At 38.2% G+C, this 17,057-nt stretch overlaps 1 long non-coding RNA gene across 7 annotated transcripts in view; it reads right to left on the reverse strand.

The window, feature by feature from the left end:
• The window catches only part of LOC118026037, a 56,385-nt gene that overhangs the window by 24,046 nt on the left and 15,282 nt on the right, over positions 1-17,057 (reverse strand). For all 7 annotated transcript variants that reach the window (XR_004683454.1, XR_004683451.1, XR_004683449.1 and 4 more), the window contains one exon: positions 7,765-7,876. This is a non-coding gene — a long non-coding RNA (uncharacterized LOC118026037). The remainder of the gene's footprint in view (positions 1-7,764; positions 7,877-17,057) is intronic.

Consider the following 17,057-nt stretch of genomic DNA (forward strand, 5'->3'; position numbering starts at 1 on the left):
GGATCACTGTATTTTGCCTATGTCAGAGGGGCCATTCTGGGTCAAAGAAACGCCCAAGCAGAACTTAAGTCAGACACTTGACATTATGTCAACAGATTTTTAAGTTTCTACAAAATGAAAAATAATCTGGAAATCACTCCAGGCCACCAAAGTACCATGACTCCAAAAGAAAGGAATGGATGATGACCAACAGCTTAACATGAAATAAAAATGGACAAAATTTTATCTAGGGACATCATGAAAAAGGCTACATTTATGAGTGACATGATTCCTTATGCAAAATTACAGTAATTTTAGAACACCCAATGTACAAAATTAGGTCCCTTGGAACCTCTAATAGTTGCAACTTAAGCCCTAAAAATATTATTCTGTGGAGATATATATATAGTGCTAAGTCCATTGTGACAATACCAAAAGTCCTTCAGAGAACAAGATATACCAATGTTAGCCTGGTTAGTTATTCCCAAAGTGGGATTCTGCCTTAGGATGCCATTTTGGTGAAAATTCCCCCAAGGTCCAATGTTACAAAGTCTTCCTCTCCTTCCTACCTTGGCTTCCTATCTTCTATACTGTTAGGCAACCTTCCTACATACCCTACACTTCCCCTAGCTTACTGAACTCCCTGAGAAAATCTAGAAATTACTACATGCATAACTGTATATTCAGTAGCCATGGCATGGGAGGCATTTAATTAATACAAGCTGAACAAAAAGCGAATCAAAAGAACAAATGAGTGAACACTGCCACAACTGTTTTTCAAAAACACGTATTAAAACATAGTTTAAAGACCAGTAGGTAAAAGAAATCAACAGATCAGTGAACACAATACACTTAGAAATTTACACAAATATATAAAAGAGTAAAAATTAAAGGTGTATTTTGTCACTGGAACCTTCCAAACATATTCTGCTACCATCTCCTACCAAAAAATTATATATAGAAAATTCTTGCCCTTATCCCTGGATGCCCCATTCCCCCAGCACCAAGAGGTAACCACTTTTGTATTACCCATATATTTTTTTTAAAACATAAAGCATGTATATTTCACTAGTTTCACTTAAAAACATATCACTGCTTCCTCATTCATTTTTACAGTAACCTAGTATTCCATTGTGTTAATGTACCAGTTTATCTAGTTTCACACTGATGGGCCCCTGGGTTGTTTCCAGTCTTTTGCTATTATAAAACACTTTTCAATGTTACATAGGCAATTTGTTTCACATTTTCAAATATGTAGGATAATTTCTAAAGAGGGATCATTAACTCAAAGAATAAAGGCAACTATAATTTTGATAAATATCTCCAAAGTGCCCTCTATAAGGATCATATACTATTTTGTACTACAACAAACATTCTATGAATGCCAGTTTTCCCACAGTCCTTCCAACAAAGTTCTCAAATGTTAACTTTCTGTAGTTTTATTTCACATTTCTCTTATAAATGAGTTTGAGCATTCTTTCACAAAGGTTTGGGTGTCATTTGTTTTTCTATGAACTGTCTGTTCATGCCCATTGTTCATTTTGAACTACGATCTCTTGATTTTTTTATTTAGAAGCTTTTCATATATTAATGGAGATCAAAACTTAATAATGTGCTGCAGATATTTTTCCAAGTATTTCATTTTTCTTTCAAATTCATTTACAGTGCTTTTTGACATGAAGTATTTTATTTATATAGCTGCATTTATGAATCTTTTATTATGGCTTCTATGTTTGAAGACCTAAAAAGATAAAGGTGCATTTATAAATCAGTGAGCAAAGGATGGATTAATTAACAAAAGGAATAATTAAACAATTGAGAGAAAAAAGCAAATCCTTTTCACTTAAAAAAAAAAAGATTAAATATTAGGGGGCACCTGGGTGGCTCAGTCGTTAAGTGTCTGCCTTCAGCTCAGGTCATGGTCCCAGGGTCCTGGGATCGAGCCCCACATCGGGCTCCCTGCTCTGCGGGAAGCCTGCTTCTCCCTCTCCCACTCCCCCTGCTTGTGTTCCCTCTCTTGCTATGTCTCTGTCAAATAAATAAATAAAATCTTTAAAAAAAAAAGATTAAATATTAGAAGACTTTGGAATAAGAAAAAATACATAAGCAAACATACTGACTTAGTCAGTCTTGGCATTTAGAATTCCTTTCTAAAAATAAATCCAAAGTCACTTATTTAAGTACCTTAAACTTGATTAAATTTTATGTCAAGACATTTACCAATCTTTTGTATTAAGAATTTTGCTTTGGGGTGCCTAGGTGGCTCAGTCGGTTTAAGTGGTTAAGCGTCTGCCTTTGGCTCAGGTCATAATCCCAGGGTCTTGGGATCGGGCCCCACGTGATGCTCCCTGCTCAGCAGGGAGCCTGCTTCATCCTCTCCCTCTGCCACTCCACCCTGCTTGTGCGCACGACCCAAGCTCTCCCTCTCTCTCTCTCAAATAAATAGTATCTTTAAAGAAAAAAAAAGAATTTTGCTTTTGGTATTACAAAAAGGACTGATACCCTTAATATCCTTAATGTTTTAAGTACTCTTTAAAGAGAAACATTTTAATGTTGTTTTAGAAGTGATTTCCATTGTAATAAGCCTGTCTTCCCTTGGATCCTAAGGGAAGTCTGTCTGTCTTCTGAGCCCAAGACTACTACTCCCAACCCCCAGCTGACTAGCCTAGGAAAGAGCCAGTCAGGATGAAAGGCTGACAATTCCTAAACACTCAAGTTTTAAATATGCATAGCCAAGTAAGAACTAGAACTGGATCTAGTTCATGAGGAAGCAGAAACCATGAGTAAGCATTTTGGATACTAACCTTTCATTGGATATGTCATTTGAAAATTATCTTCTCCCATTCAGTAGGCTGTCTTTTAGTTTTAATTGTTTCCTTTGCTCTGCAGAGGCTTTTTATTGTGATATAGTCCCAATCATTTATTTTTGCTTTTGCTTTCCTTGCCCGAGGAGACATACCTAGAAAAATGTTGCTATGGCCGATGTTAGAGAAATTACTGCTTGAGCTCTATTCCAGGATTTTTATGGTTTGAGGTCTCACATTTAGGGCCTTAATCCATTTTGAGTTCATTTTTGTGTATGGTGTAAGAAAGTGGTCCAGTTTTTCTTTTGCATGTAGCTGTCCGGTTTTCCCAGCACCATTTGTTGAAGAGACTTTTTCCCACTACATATTCTTGCCTCCTTGGTTGAAGGTTAATTGACCATATAATCGTGGGTTTGTTTCTGGGCTTTCTATCCTGTCCCACTGAACTGTGTGTCTATTTTTGTGTCAGTACCATACTGTTTTGATCACTACAGCTTGATAGTATAACTTGAAACTCTGGAATTGTGATACCTCTCCACAGCTTTTTTTTTTTTAAGATTTTTTTTTTTATTTTTTTTTATTTTAGAGAGAGTACAAGCAGGGGGAGCAGCAGAGGGAGAGGGAGAAGCAGGCTCTCTGCTCAGCAGGGAGCCCAATGCAGGGCTCAATCCCAGGACCCTGGGATCATGACCTGAGCCGAAGGCAGATGCTTAACCGTCTGAGCCACCCAGGCATCCCACAGCTTTTTCTTTTTCAAGATTAAAGCACTTTGGCTATTCAGGGTCTTTTGGGGTCCCATGCAAATTTTAGGATTGTTTGTTCTAGCTCTGTGAAAAATGCTGGTGGCATTTTGATAAGGGCTGAACCTGTACGTTACTTTGGGTAGTATGGACACTTTAACAATATATGTTCTTCCAATCCATGAGTATGGAGTATCTTTCCATTTGTTTGTGTCGTCTTCAATTTCTTTCGTTAAGTGTTTTATGTTTTCAGAGTATAGGTCTTTCACCTCCCTGGTTACGTTTATTCCTAGGTGTTTATTATTTTGGGTGCAGTTGTAAATAGGACTGTTTTCTTAATTCTTGTTTCTGCTGCTTCATTACTAGTGTATAGAAATGCACCTGATAAAGGGTTAGAATCCAAAATATATAAAGAACTTCTACAACTCAACACACACACACACACACACACACACACATCCAATCAGAAAACGGGCAGAAAACATGAACACACATTTCTCCAAAGATATCCAGATGGCCAACAGACAAGTGAAAAGATGCTCAACACCACACATCATCAGGGAAATGCAAATCAAAACTACAATGAGATATCACCTCAAACCTGTCAGAATGGCTAAAATCAAAAACACAAGAAACAGTGTTGGCAAAGATGTGGAGAAAAAGGAATCCTCATGCACTGCTGGTGGGAATGCAAACTGGTGCAGCTGCTCTGGAAAACAGTATGGAGGTTCTTCAAAAAATTAAAAATAGAATTACCCTATGATCCAGTAATTGCACTACTGGGTACTTACCCAAAGAATATGAAAACACTAATTCCAGAGGATATATGTACCCCTATGTTTACTGCAGCATATTTACAATAGCCAAATTATGGAAACAGCCCAATTGTCCATCTATAGATGAATAAAGAAGATGTTGTATATATAGACAAAGGAATATTATTCAGCCATAAAAAGAATGAAATCTTGCTATTTGCAACAACGTGGATGGAGCCAGAGAGTATAATGCTAAGTAAAATAAGTCACTCATATGTGGAATTTAAGAAACAAAACAAATGAAAAGGGAAGAAAAAAGAGACAGACAAAAAACAGACTCTTTAAACTATAGAGAACAAACTGATAGTTACCAGAAGGGAGGTGGGTGGGGGATGGATGAAATAAGTGAAGGGGATTAAGCGTACACTTATCTTGATGAGCACTGAGTAATGAATATATAAAGTTGTTGAATCATGATATGGTACACTTGAAACTCATATAACACTATATGTTAATTATCCTGGAATTAAAATAAAAAAATACAATTAATTAAAAAAAAACCTACGAGTCAGCAAAAGCTCTAGGGTGAAGAAGGACATAGAAGGAGGGAACAAAAACAATCAGAGGCAAGGTGATGATAGAGCAGAAATGCAGACCAAATATGGCCAATAAAGAAACACAGAGGGTTTTTCCAGAAGCCTCCATTTCCAGATGGCTTTCTAGTTCTCATCCCAGAGGCACAGCCACTCACCAGTTCCTTTGACGAGTTTCCACCAAAATCCCTACCTCCCTTACTGCCCACTATCCTCTGTAGCCTTGCAAATCATGATCCCCTCATTGGATCTATCACTTTTGCTCCTCATAACAAAAACCTTACAAAACCAGAGGCAAAATATAAAACTGTGTAATAAATCTGGGTTTTGTCCCCTGATGGTAGCGTAGAACTCCAAAAAACCACCGAGAGAAAAGGAGTTTTCTTTAGTTATTCATAAGAAGCCCGGGCGCCTGGGTGGCTCAGTTGGTTAAGCGACTGCCTTCAGCTCAGGTCATGATCCTGGAGTCCTGGGATCGAGTCCCACATCGGGCTCCCTGCTCAGCAGGGGGTCTGCTTCTCCCTCTGCCCTCTTCCCTCTCGTGCTCTCTGTCTCTCAAATAAATAAAATCTTTAAAAAAAAAAAAAAAAAAAGAAGCCCCTTTTGACCACACCTGAGTTTATGCTGACAAGATGACTCAAGGTGGGCCCTAAGATAGTTTCCACGGAGAAGGGATGGCCATGCCAGAGAAACCAAGCATAGGATTAGAAGGCTGGAACTTTCAGCCCCAGCCCCTAGACCTCTAAGGAGAGAAGAAGGGCTGGAGACTGAACTTAATCAAGTGGCCAACAATATAGTAAGACCCCCAATAAAACTCTGGACACCCACACCTCAAGGAGTTTCCTGATTGGTAAACACACTGATGTGCCAAAAAGGCAAGGTTACTGGAGTCCAAGGCGAGAGAGTATAGAAGCTCCTTATCTAAGATCCCCCCAAGACTTTGTCCTGTGTATCTTTTTCATTTGGCTGTTCCTGAGCTGTATCCTTTATATTGAAACTGTAAGTATAGTGCTTTCAGGGAGTTATGGAAATTGTTCTAGCAAATTAACAAACTTGAGATGGTCATGGGAACCCCTGAATTTAGCTAGTTAGTCAGAAATACAGATGGACCTAAGACTTGCTGAAGGGAGGGCAGTTTTCAGGAAGGCTCTGCCCCTTAACTTGTGGGATGTGGCATTAACTTGGGGTAGTTAGCCTCAGAAGTGAACTGAATTGCAGGACAGCCAGGTGGTGTCAGAATACTTTGTTAAACTACCAAATTAAGTAAATTATTCACTTTTTCTCAACATAATATATTTTCATTAAGAAAAAGAAAATCAAGGAAACCAAAACACCCCTCCCCCAAAATAACAATTACTTAGCTAAACCTGCCTCAAAAGATAACTAACGTGAACATTTTGGTGTGCAGACTTCAACATTTTTAAAAAGATTTATTTATTTATTTGAGAGAGCAAGAGAGCGAGAAACAGTATGGGGGGGGAGGAGGGGCTGAGAGAGGGGGACACAAGCAGGCTCAATCCCAGGACCTCGAGATCATGACCTGAGCCAAAACCAAGAGCTGGATGTTTAACCAACTGAGCCACCCACGTGCCCCTCAACATTTTTAACTGTATCTGGAGAATGCATGAAAGAGGTTACAGCAATTCCTTTAATTTCTGATAATGGGCAAAAATAGGATTACCTAAATTGAATTATGTCCAGATAGCCAGTTAATCTGTTTTTAAATCTTGTCAAAAGGAAAGGCCTGTTTATTTTAAACTAACTTTCAGTTTTCTAATTAAATTCATGTGAGACCACAGACAAAAATTTCATTCCCTTAGACTTATTTCTTAAAGAATGGTTCCTTGAATGTCAAATTCCAAATTAACGTGTGGGGAAGGAATGACACAGGAATTTTAAAATTAACAACTTTTCACGGTTAACTGTCACCATAGCATGGGAAAAAAAGGAAGCGAAAGAATAGCTAGCGTATCAAAGATTTTGTGAAAAATTTTTTACACATAAGCTTAGACCACACTTTTGACATACAAGTGTCCCAAACAGACACTCTCCAATTTTTTCACATGCCCCAAACAGAACAGAAATCATGTATTTAAACTCACTCTTACCGAAGTGGCCCACCCTCTCTTCCCTTAAACAGGGTCTGAATGTGATCAATCACAGACTGCTCTAATTTCGACCTTTTATTATACATTCAACTCATGTACACAGAAAAAAGTTAACATAAGCAAGCCTAAGGCTACTATCCTCAGAGAGGTCTGCTTTGCACGGCTGGCCTTGGCTGGCATCTGGGAACTGTACAGGCAAACGGTTCCCTACGCCGGTAGAAAACTTTCCCTAACGGATAAGGGTGGCTCACTGTGCCTAGAAATGCATCTTCCTAGCTAGGCAAATCATTTTGTTTTGTTTTGAGAGGGCATCTTCCTAAAAAACAAACAAACAAACAAAACCCCCCCCAAAAAAAACAAAAAGAAGAAGAAAAGAAAAAAAAGGTGGTACATTTGTTTCCTTAACTTGTTCCCAGCAAGATACTTTTCTTTAGTGATGCAGAAGTTCTTTTTAGATATTAAGCTGTTGGTCTCAGTTGTAATATTTTAATTAGTGACATTACTATCAAGTTCCAGATAAAAAGAGTCATTCTTATTTTAAATTTAAAAAAAGTTCAAGCAATTCTCTCTACTTGGATGACTTCAAGGAGTGTAAAAATCCTTTGGTGGCCCATTGTAGCTAACTTCCAGCAACTGTGCCTCAGAGATATATATGCTTTCTCTAAACTGTCTAAAGTAATTCTCTAGGTTCAGTTAGAAAATGAGGGAGTTTCTCCTAACAAACGACAGCCGTTGATTTTTATTATCACATTATCTTCTCTTAATACTTCCAAATGCATACTTACCCTCATCCTTGATGCCAGAAACATGTCCACACTATCAGTCTCCAGTTAGGTTCTTCTCCATGGGAACAAAGCATACTCAGGGCCATGAAAGAATTCACTGCAGCTTCTGTGACTAAAAATTAGTGGGTAAGGAAATGATGAGTCAAGTGTAAAAATAAATTACAAGGGCATTCACCACAACTGACATATAAGAAGAAGTAAATAATCTTCAACATGCAAATTTCTTAATTTACAAGACTGTAAACATACCCATCAATGCAACCAGAATACTTGTTTCCACATGAAGAACATTCTTTTCCTGTAGCCAAATTATATCATAAAATTGCTTAACCGGTACAGAATTTGAACAGGTGGCATAATTAGATAAAATAAATGCTCAATAACATTAGACAAAGACAGCCTCACATTCAGGAAGTTTATATACCAGAAGTTTAACGATGGTTTTAGTTGAATGATGGGATTATAGCTTATCTTGACTATATTTTTTTATATCCTGTGTTATCTGAATTGTTTATAAGTACCTCTTCACTTTATAACCAGGAACAATAATAGCACTTCCATTTTGAAATAAGCTAGGAAAAATAACCACTTATTAAAATTAATAGAAAACAATCTAATTTTGGCTATATAAGGCATGAAATAACTAAGGAATGACATAAGAAATATTGGAGAGCGACATGATGAAAATTATGATTATTAGGATATAAAAAGAGTTAAATAAATGTTTTTAGAAGGGGAGAAGAAATGTTGCAAACACGTTAATTCTGACCAAATGAACATCCAAATCAAATGCTATTACAATACCTCCAAGTGAATTTTTTAGACAAAGCAGAATTTTACAAAATAATTCTTGTAATAGATTTATTTGTGAGAGAGAGAACGAGAGAGTGAGAGAGAGCATGCATGCAGGGGGAGAGGCAGAGGGAGAGAGAGAATCCTTAAGCAGACTCCCCACTGAGCAAGGAGCCCAACGCGGGGCTCAATCCCAGGACCCTGAGATCATGACCTGAGCTGAAACCAAAAGTCAGCCGCTTAACTGACTGAGTCACCCAGGTGCCGCTACAAAATACTTCTTAAATTCAGTTAATAACAAATTAGGGAAGAGTAGCTAAGAAAATATTGAGAAAGAATAAATAAGTTTTACTATAAACAAGAAGGATATAGATTAGGGGTCAGCAAACTAGAGCCAATGGGTCAAATCTGGCTGCCGACAGATTTTGCATTCATTGTCTGTGGTTGTTTCTTCAAGTGAATGGTTGCAGAAGAGACTGTGTGGCCCACGAGCCCAAAGTATGAACTATCTGGGACTTCTACAAAAAATGTTTGGCAACCCTTGTAGTAGACACTTCAATGATGCTGTCCTATCCATAGCCTCTTCTCTAAGGGAGTTCATGAAGGCCAAGAGAAGGCAAATTTATGAGGTACTACAATCCATGAGTACCACAAGGACACAGAAGGTAGAGAAATAAAGGTTGGGGAAGCCAGCTGATCACAGAAGAAGAATGAAGAGTGAGGAGTTTTAAAAATGCAGGTGCCTGGGGCCGCTCAAGGCCAATTAAATCACAACATCTTGCTCTGGTTTATTTTTAAAGTCCCCCAGTTAATTCTAAAGTGCAACCGTGACAGAAAACCACTAAGCTAGGGGAAACAGCAAATGTAGAGCAGCCAAGTGATGTCAATGGTGAAGCACAAGAATAATTATCCAAACGTACTGCCGTTAAGGTACCTCAGGGCTGCTTGAATCTAGTTAGTTCCCACATTTAATATTGTTCATTTAGAGTCCCACTAAATCCCCATCCTCCACCATGTTCCACATGTTTACATAAAATAAACCCCTATTAACATGGCAGGCTGAGTGATTCTTCATTTCTTGGGACCAAAAGAATCAAATTAGTATAGAAATTAGTATCAGGTATATAGTTGCATGAAACAGACCCTCAGCAGAAAAAGAAACATTTGCAATTGTTAGGGTATGACTGTTGTGTGAAAATCACACACAATCCCCGCCACAAACCAGGATGAAACGTTTTTTAGAAGTCCAGCTTATACTGTGGCAAAGCCACTAGTTATGCAATTGCCTTTGTGACTCAGACATGCGCCCATTTAGGGTAAAGCTCTGAGGCAATCGGTAGTGGCTGGTATTACAGCGACTTCAAAGAAATAAGCAAGTAGGGTTTGACAGTTTCTCTTCTGACAATGATGTACAAATTCTGATATAACCATGAGGTGCTGACACTGGAAAGCATGATTTTGTCTCTATTATGGCTAGGCATGGTTCTCAGTTTACCATTCCAACAGTTACCATTCCAACAGGCATGGAATAACATGGATAGATAATAGATTCACAAATCTGAGAATCATTGGACTAAACGTGGCAGTTCTGGTTCCTCCCGAACATATACCCATTTCCTTCTTTAAAAAAAAAAAAAGATTTATTTGAAAGAGTGCGTGCGTGGTGGGAAGAGACAGAGGGGGAGAGAGGGAATCGCAAGCAGACTCCCTGCTGAGCGCAGAGCCCAACAACGCGGGGCTCCATCTCACGACCCTGAGATCACGACCTGAGCCGAAACCAAGAGTCGGACGCTTAACCGACTGAGCCACCCAGGTGCCCCCACCCATTTCCTTCTAAAGACCTGTTTATTGTCAAGCTGTAGCACAGCCCTTTATGATCAGGTTTTGTTTCACATCATCCAGTATTATACCCTCTCCACTGAGTACAGCTGGTGGGATCAATCCATACACTGCCAGCAGCTTAGGAACTGTCTAAGCATGAAAAAGCACTGCACAAATAAAGATAAACTAAGCCAATTAGATGCGCTCAAACTCTTTGAAATTTGAGAAGAAACCATGAGAACAAGTAATTAACGGTGAAATCTGAAGCTAAAAGCGTCACCAAAGACAAGGTAAGGGCAAAGCCAGGCATAGGGATGATGAATGAGGGAAAATGTAGATAAGACAGGAGAACAGAAAGCTGAATCAAGTCAATGGCACAGTGGAAAGGGTCCACTAAGTCCATGTGCTTAAGTCCCTAGAGCCACCATAGATGAATTTCCATGCCACTCTGTTCTTGAGATTCCTCTGAAATCCCTATTTTCCTCACTATGTGTATCTATGTGATAAACGCCTGTTTCTTGACCTAAGCCTGTGTATTATTTCTTGAAACCAGAAATCCTATGTAATTTAGAAAACAGTATGGAGTTGGGCTACATGAACAGAACTCTGGCAGGAATGTGAAATATTTAGACCTGGTTATTACCTGGTGGTGGGACAGGGAGTAGATACACCCACCACAACCCTGGCTGGAATGTTTTAAGAGCCTCGAACCGTGGCAAAGTTATTGTCGCAGGACCACACACCCAATGAACATAAGTTGTGACACAATCACAATGACAGACAAAAATTCAAGTGGCCAAGGAAGATCAATGATAGGTGAGTGCTTCTGAAATTGGAAAGTAAATTTTAAAAGTAGCTTTATGACATTACTTCAGACTACGGTATCTGGCTTGACTTAGTTACTCTCCAACATTTATACTTAAGTACAAGTTGCAAAAGTATAGACAGAGCATCTTTAGAAATGAATATATGAAATGAGGAGCATTATTTACTTAGAGGTCAAGATGTAAAAATGTAATACAAACACATCTGAATTAAACGGTAGCCACACTCATAGTCCCATCTAAGGTAAACTGTCCCAGCCATAGGTAGTTCTGGAGAAAGGGCAGTCCTACAGACAGCAATAAATTTTAGAATATCACCTGTCCTGTCATCCAAGGTAGAATGTACCAGGTGTAGAATACACTACCCAAGTGCTGTGTTATTGCATGACTCAGAAAGTGACTACCCAAGCAGGCGTGAGCTAAGACACTGAAATTCTTGCACTGAACAATGAAGTTTGTGGAATGCAAAGAGAGTGAGGCCCATAGCCAAGGGAGTTGAACCGTGAAGGACAGAATTGGGAAACATGAGATACAGCCAAGGACACCAGAGAGATAAGCAAGGTTTAATGATGAGTAATTGAAAATTTATGAGGAGGCAGAATACAAAGCAAGGAGGTAAACTAAAGCTTGAATAAATATGAGGAAGCAGAGACAAAAAAAGAAAAAAGCAGAGATAAAGAGGAATTAAGACACGATGTATGAAATGGTATCTACAATTAATTCTGTACTGAATACTGAAAATGTGCTGAGAATAGATTTCAGGTGCTTTCCTCACACACACACAAAATTTTAACTAAGTGAGAAGTTTGTTTGGCATCTGACTATAGTAATCATTTCACAATGTATATCAAAGCATTGTGTTTATACATTAACTATATCTAGTTTGTATTTTAAAAAAAGATGTTAAAGGTGACACACTAGATGTAGGATACAAACCCCTGTTGCGAACATTCCCAGATCAGTCTTGGAACCACCATTTCTAATCCTCAAAACATTTTCCTCAGAGGGGAAACTGAATTTTATTTTTTAAACTGTCTTTATTCGAATATAGGGTTTTCTGTATTTGAATTCACAGGAGATACCGGTCTATCTTAGAGGCTGGCCATGCATAGCTGTGGGTGGTCCAGATTGCTTGGATGGCCCAAGAGAAGTCTGTTTCTTGAAAACAAAGGAGCCAACAATACCGGAAATTGCTAACAGGATTCCAGCCACAACTGAAGTTCACCAAGAATGTGAGTTTTCCAGAATTCGTTAGGGAGTCACATTTGGGAAAAAGGAAGTGAGATTCTCCCCCACATATTAGAATAGAGTAACAGTCCCCAGTAGTCCATAACAAAACTGCTAATTAGGCATTTAAAGCCATCAAAGATGGTCCTTGTGAGGGATCTGGTAATTACTGCAAAAGAGCAACCTCAAAGTTTTCCTGTTCACGGCCAGGTAGTAAATAATTTAGGCTTTGCAGGCCATATGGTTTCTGTCACAACTACTCTCTTCTGCCACTGTAGCATAAAACAGGCATAGACAATACATACATCAATGTGGTGCTATGTTCCAATAAATGTGAAATTTGAGTTTTTGTCTATTTCACATGTCACGAAATACTATTCTCCTTTTGATTTTTTCCCAACCATTAAAAAATGTAAACATCTTCACTCACAGGCTGTTAAAAAAAAGAAGTGGTGGGCCACAGTTTATGAACAGACCCTTGATATACAGAAATGGAAGGATGGTCATGAAACTCTTAAAATTTGAAGGTGTTATATTTAACATACCCAAGGATATTCTGATGACTGTGTAAATTTTCTGTTTAACGGACTATTCTTGTTCGATTTTTTTAATACCATCTCAACCACTTTTAAGTTCAGTAGTGTTAAGTATATTCACATTGTTGAGTAACCAATCTCCAGAACTTTTTCATTTTGCAAAACTGAAATTCCATACCCATTAAACAACTCCCCATTACCTCCGCCCACCCCAGCCCGACAACCACCAGATTTTTAGGAAATATTATGTGGGTCTAGAGGTGTGGATCCAGACCAGAGGATGGCAGTTTGCTCACAATGTTTCACTCAGTGTCTTAAATTTCACAGAGTACTTACCCTTTGTCAGATCTATTCTTTCCTAATCTATCCTAGTCTAATCTATACAATTCCATTCAAAACTGTGACCTAGTTTTAAACACTACCTAAGGGAAACTGCCAACCTCCAGGTTAAGTTGAATGGGTAGGGCTACACACCCATTTCTCAATACCACATGTGAAGAAGGTAACACTACGAATAAGCCAAAATTATGAAGAAGCAGATGCTATGAGGTCATAAAAACATTTATAAACATGCTGTGTTGGCCTGTGGAATTTTTTTTTAAAAAGTAAACTAACAGGGGTGCCTGGGTGGCTCAGTCGGTTAAGCGTCTGCCTTCGGCTCAGGTCAGGATCCCGGGGTCCCTGGGATTGAGCCCCATGTCGGGCTCCCTGCTCCACGGGAAGCCTGCTTCTCCCTCTGCCTCTGCCTCTCTCCCTCTCATGAATAATTAAATAAAATCTTAAAAAAAGCAAACTAACAGCTCAAAATCAGGCTCCTTGTAGAGAGCTGAAAGTCCTGTCAATATTGGGCAGGTTTCCCACTGGGTAACAATCAAGAGCCAAGGAATCATGGCCTTGCTCTTTGTATCAAAGGTGCATGTTCCATGGAACACCAATCCCAAACACTCCCTACTAATCCTCTCAGAAGCATCAGCTGCTCTTACCATCCAATTTGCACTCTTGTTTTTAAGAGTAGAGAAATCTCTTTTCCAAGGTCTCTATCCAAAGTAGATAAACAAAAGAAAAGCTCCCTGCCAAAACCCCTAAGCAGCATCTGAAGAAAAAGGGAGAAAATAAAAATCAGAACCATATTATGCATTTACCCCATCTGGACCCCGCAGGCATTTGCAACTGAAACCTCTGAAATAAAGGATGGAGAAGCCAGTTGTTAATGGATGCATTAGAAGCCGGAAGAAATGAAACAGAGTTTAAAAAAAAAAAAAAAAAAGCAGAGACAGAGTATAATAATCCTATTAATTGCAGAACACTACAGTGAAGACCCACAAACTGCTGCTATGGGCATTATATATATAAATAACTAAGTTAAGTCAGGCCTAATAAAATTTGTGTTCTCAGTATTAGAAGTGGGCTCTTAAAATCATCATAGTAGCAAAGGGAACTGAAACGGAGAGAACACACAGCAAGCCAACGCGATGCAGAGGTGAGGCCATGAGGGCCATAGGCAAGTAAACCTTAAACGATGAAGGTGAAGCCTGAAGTAAGCAGAACTGATGAATAAGCTACAAATGTGAGAAGGATTAAAAAAGATAAAACGAATAGGCAAGCCAATATGTAATGGGAGAAATAAGACACAAAAGCTAAGCAGAAAGAGTAGCTCTGTTACATAAACGGCACAATCCTAACATGAAGACCCATAAACTCCTGCTGCAGCTTTACTACATTCATTCATTCAGATAGATTTTTGGTGAAGACTTTAGGGTTGTTTTTTTTCCATGTATAATAGGTCATCCGCAAACTGTGACAGTTTAACTGTGTCTTTACCAATTTGGATGCTTTTTATTTCTTTTTCTTGGCTGACTGCTGTGGTGGCTAAGACTTCCAGTACTACACTGAATAAAAGTAGTGAGAGTGGACAAACAACAAAAACACTAAACACTCTTACAAATATAGAGAACAAAACTGGTGGTTGCCATAGGGGAGGCGGGTGGGGATATGGGTGAAATGTGTGAAGGAGATTAAGAGAACACTCACCACGAGGAGCACTGAGTAATGTACAGAATTGCGGAGTCATTATATTGTATACCCAAAACTAATAACACTGTATGTTTAATTATACTTGGATAAAAATAAATAAAATAGAATAAAAAACAACTTCCACACCAAATTGGGGAAAAGAGCTACAACCTATGGTAGATTCAAAATCTGTGTGAAAAAAGAAAATCAAAAAAAAGTCCCCAGTAAGATTTTTAACTGCTCTTTCTCACTAGGAAATCAAAGAAATAAAAACTAAAACATCAAGGAAGACCACTTTTTACCTTTGCAATTGGCCGATTTTTTTAAAAAAACTATATAATAGCATATTGGTGAGGATATGACAAAATAGGCATGTTCATACATTACTAGGCTAGGGAGTGAACATTTAATTCAACCTTGGTAAACATATGGATACGTGCAGAGATTATCTACAGAGAGGTTCACATCATTATTTGTACAATATTAAAAGAGCAGTAACTGAACAAGAGCCCAAATATTAGATAAGAATTAAAATTTTACATTAATGCAGTGGCATATTATGTGCCATTTTAAAAGAGATGTTATGAAAGTCTATTTAATGGTGTGGAACACGTTTGAGATCTGCTGAACGGAAAAGATACGGCAACAAGATTTCATTAATGATCCTAACTTCAACAACTGACAAAGACTGCCTGCCACTCCAACTGTTGAACACAGAAACAAAGTAGTAAAAAAATAAAATAGAGACTAACATTAAAAGTAGCAAATTTAGGAAACCTAATTCAAAATCCTTGAAAAGTAAAAGATTTTCTTCTGGAAATGCAAGGTAGGGTCATTGTTAAGAAAGCTACTAAATATAATACATACAACAAAAGGTCAAAAAAATATTCACTTCCACATCAAAATAATCACTTACTTGACTGAGAGACCTGTTCCTTTGTCAGGATCCCATTTTTAGATATCATTGGAAAGATTAATTCCTCCTATCCTGAATGAGAAATTTAGGTTTTGACACAGCAAATTATCAAAATCACAGCTTCCTACCTTGACCTTAGGATAGGACAGTGATTACATCTAAAGTAATCTCTGTATTAGACTCACTTATGGGCCTAAGTAGCGTAGAAAACATACGCTGGTGAAGAAGGTGAACACTAGAGCTGATAATGTAAGGATAAGAAAAAAAATGAAATAAATATTCCAAGTCATGCAAAGAAAAACCTACTGTACCAAAACCAGACAGAGAAGCTACAAAAAAAAGAAAACTACAGGCCAATAGCAAACCACATTCAACAGTACACTAAAGGATCATTAACCACGATCAAGTGGCATTTATTCCAGGGATGCAAGGATGGTTCAGTATCTGCAAAGTCAATGTGATACACCACCATTAACTAAACGAAGAATAAAAATCCTAAGAGCATCTCAATGAATGCAGAAAAAGCACTTGACAAAATTCAACATCCATTAAACACTCTCAATGAAGTGGGTTCAGAGAGAATATATCTCGACATAAAGCCATCTATGAGAAACCCACAGCTAACATCATACTCAATGGTGAAAAGCTCAGAGCTTTTCCTCTGACATTAGGAACAAGACAAGGACATCCACTCTCTCTACTTTTATTCAACATAATACTGAAAGCTCTAGCAACACAGAAATTGGTTCCATTTCTATACACTAATTACAAAATAGCAGAAAGAGAAATTAAGGAAACAATCCCATTTAGAACTGCATCCAAAATAATAAAACACCTAGGAATAAACGTAACCAGGGAGGTGAAAAACCTATACTCTCAAAACTACGAAATGTTGATAAAAAAAAATTGAAGATGACACAAACACACAGAAGCATATTCTGTGCTCATGTATTGAAAAAATTAATAGTTCAAATGTCCATGCTAACCAAAGCAATCTACAGATTCAATGCAAACCCTATTAATAGCAACAGTATTTTTTACAGAACTAGAACAAATAATACTAAAATTCATATGGGGGGGGTGCCTGGGTGAAACAATCGGTTAAGTGCCCCAACTCTTGGTTTCAGCTCAGGTCATGATCTCAGGGTTGTGAGATCTGAGTCC

This window comes from Mirounga leonina, unplaced genomic scaffold (genome assembly GCF_011800145.1).
Source record: "Mirounga leonina isolate KUSES-001 unplaced genomic scaffold, KU_Mleo_1.0 Mir_204, whole genome shotgun sequence".
Taxonomy (NCBI): domain Eukaryota; kingdom Metazoa; phylum Chordata; class Mammalia; order Carnivora; family Phocidae; genus Mirounga; species Mirounga leonina.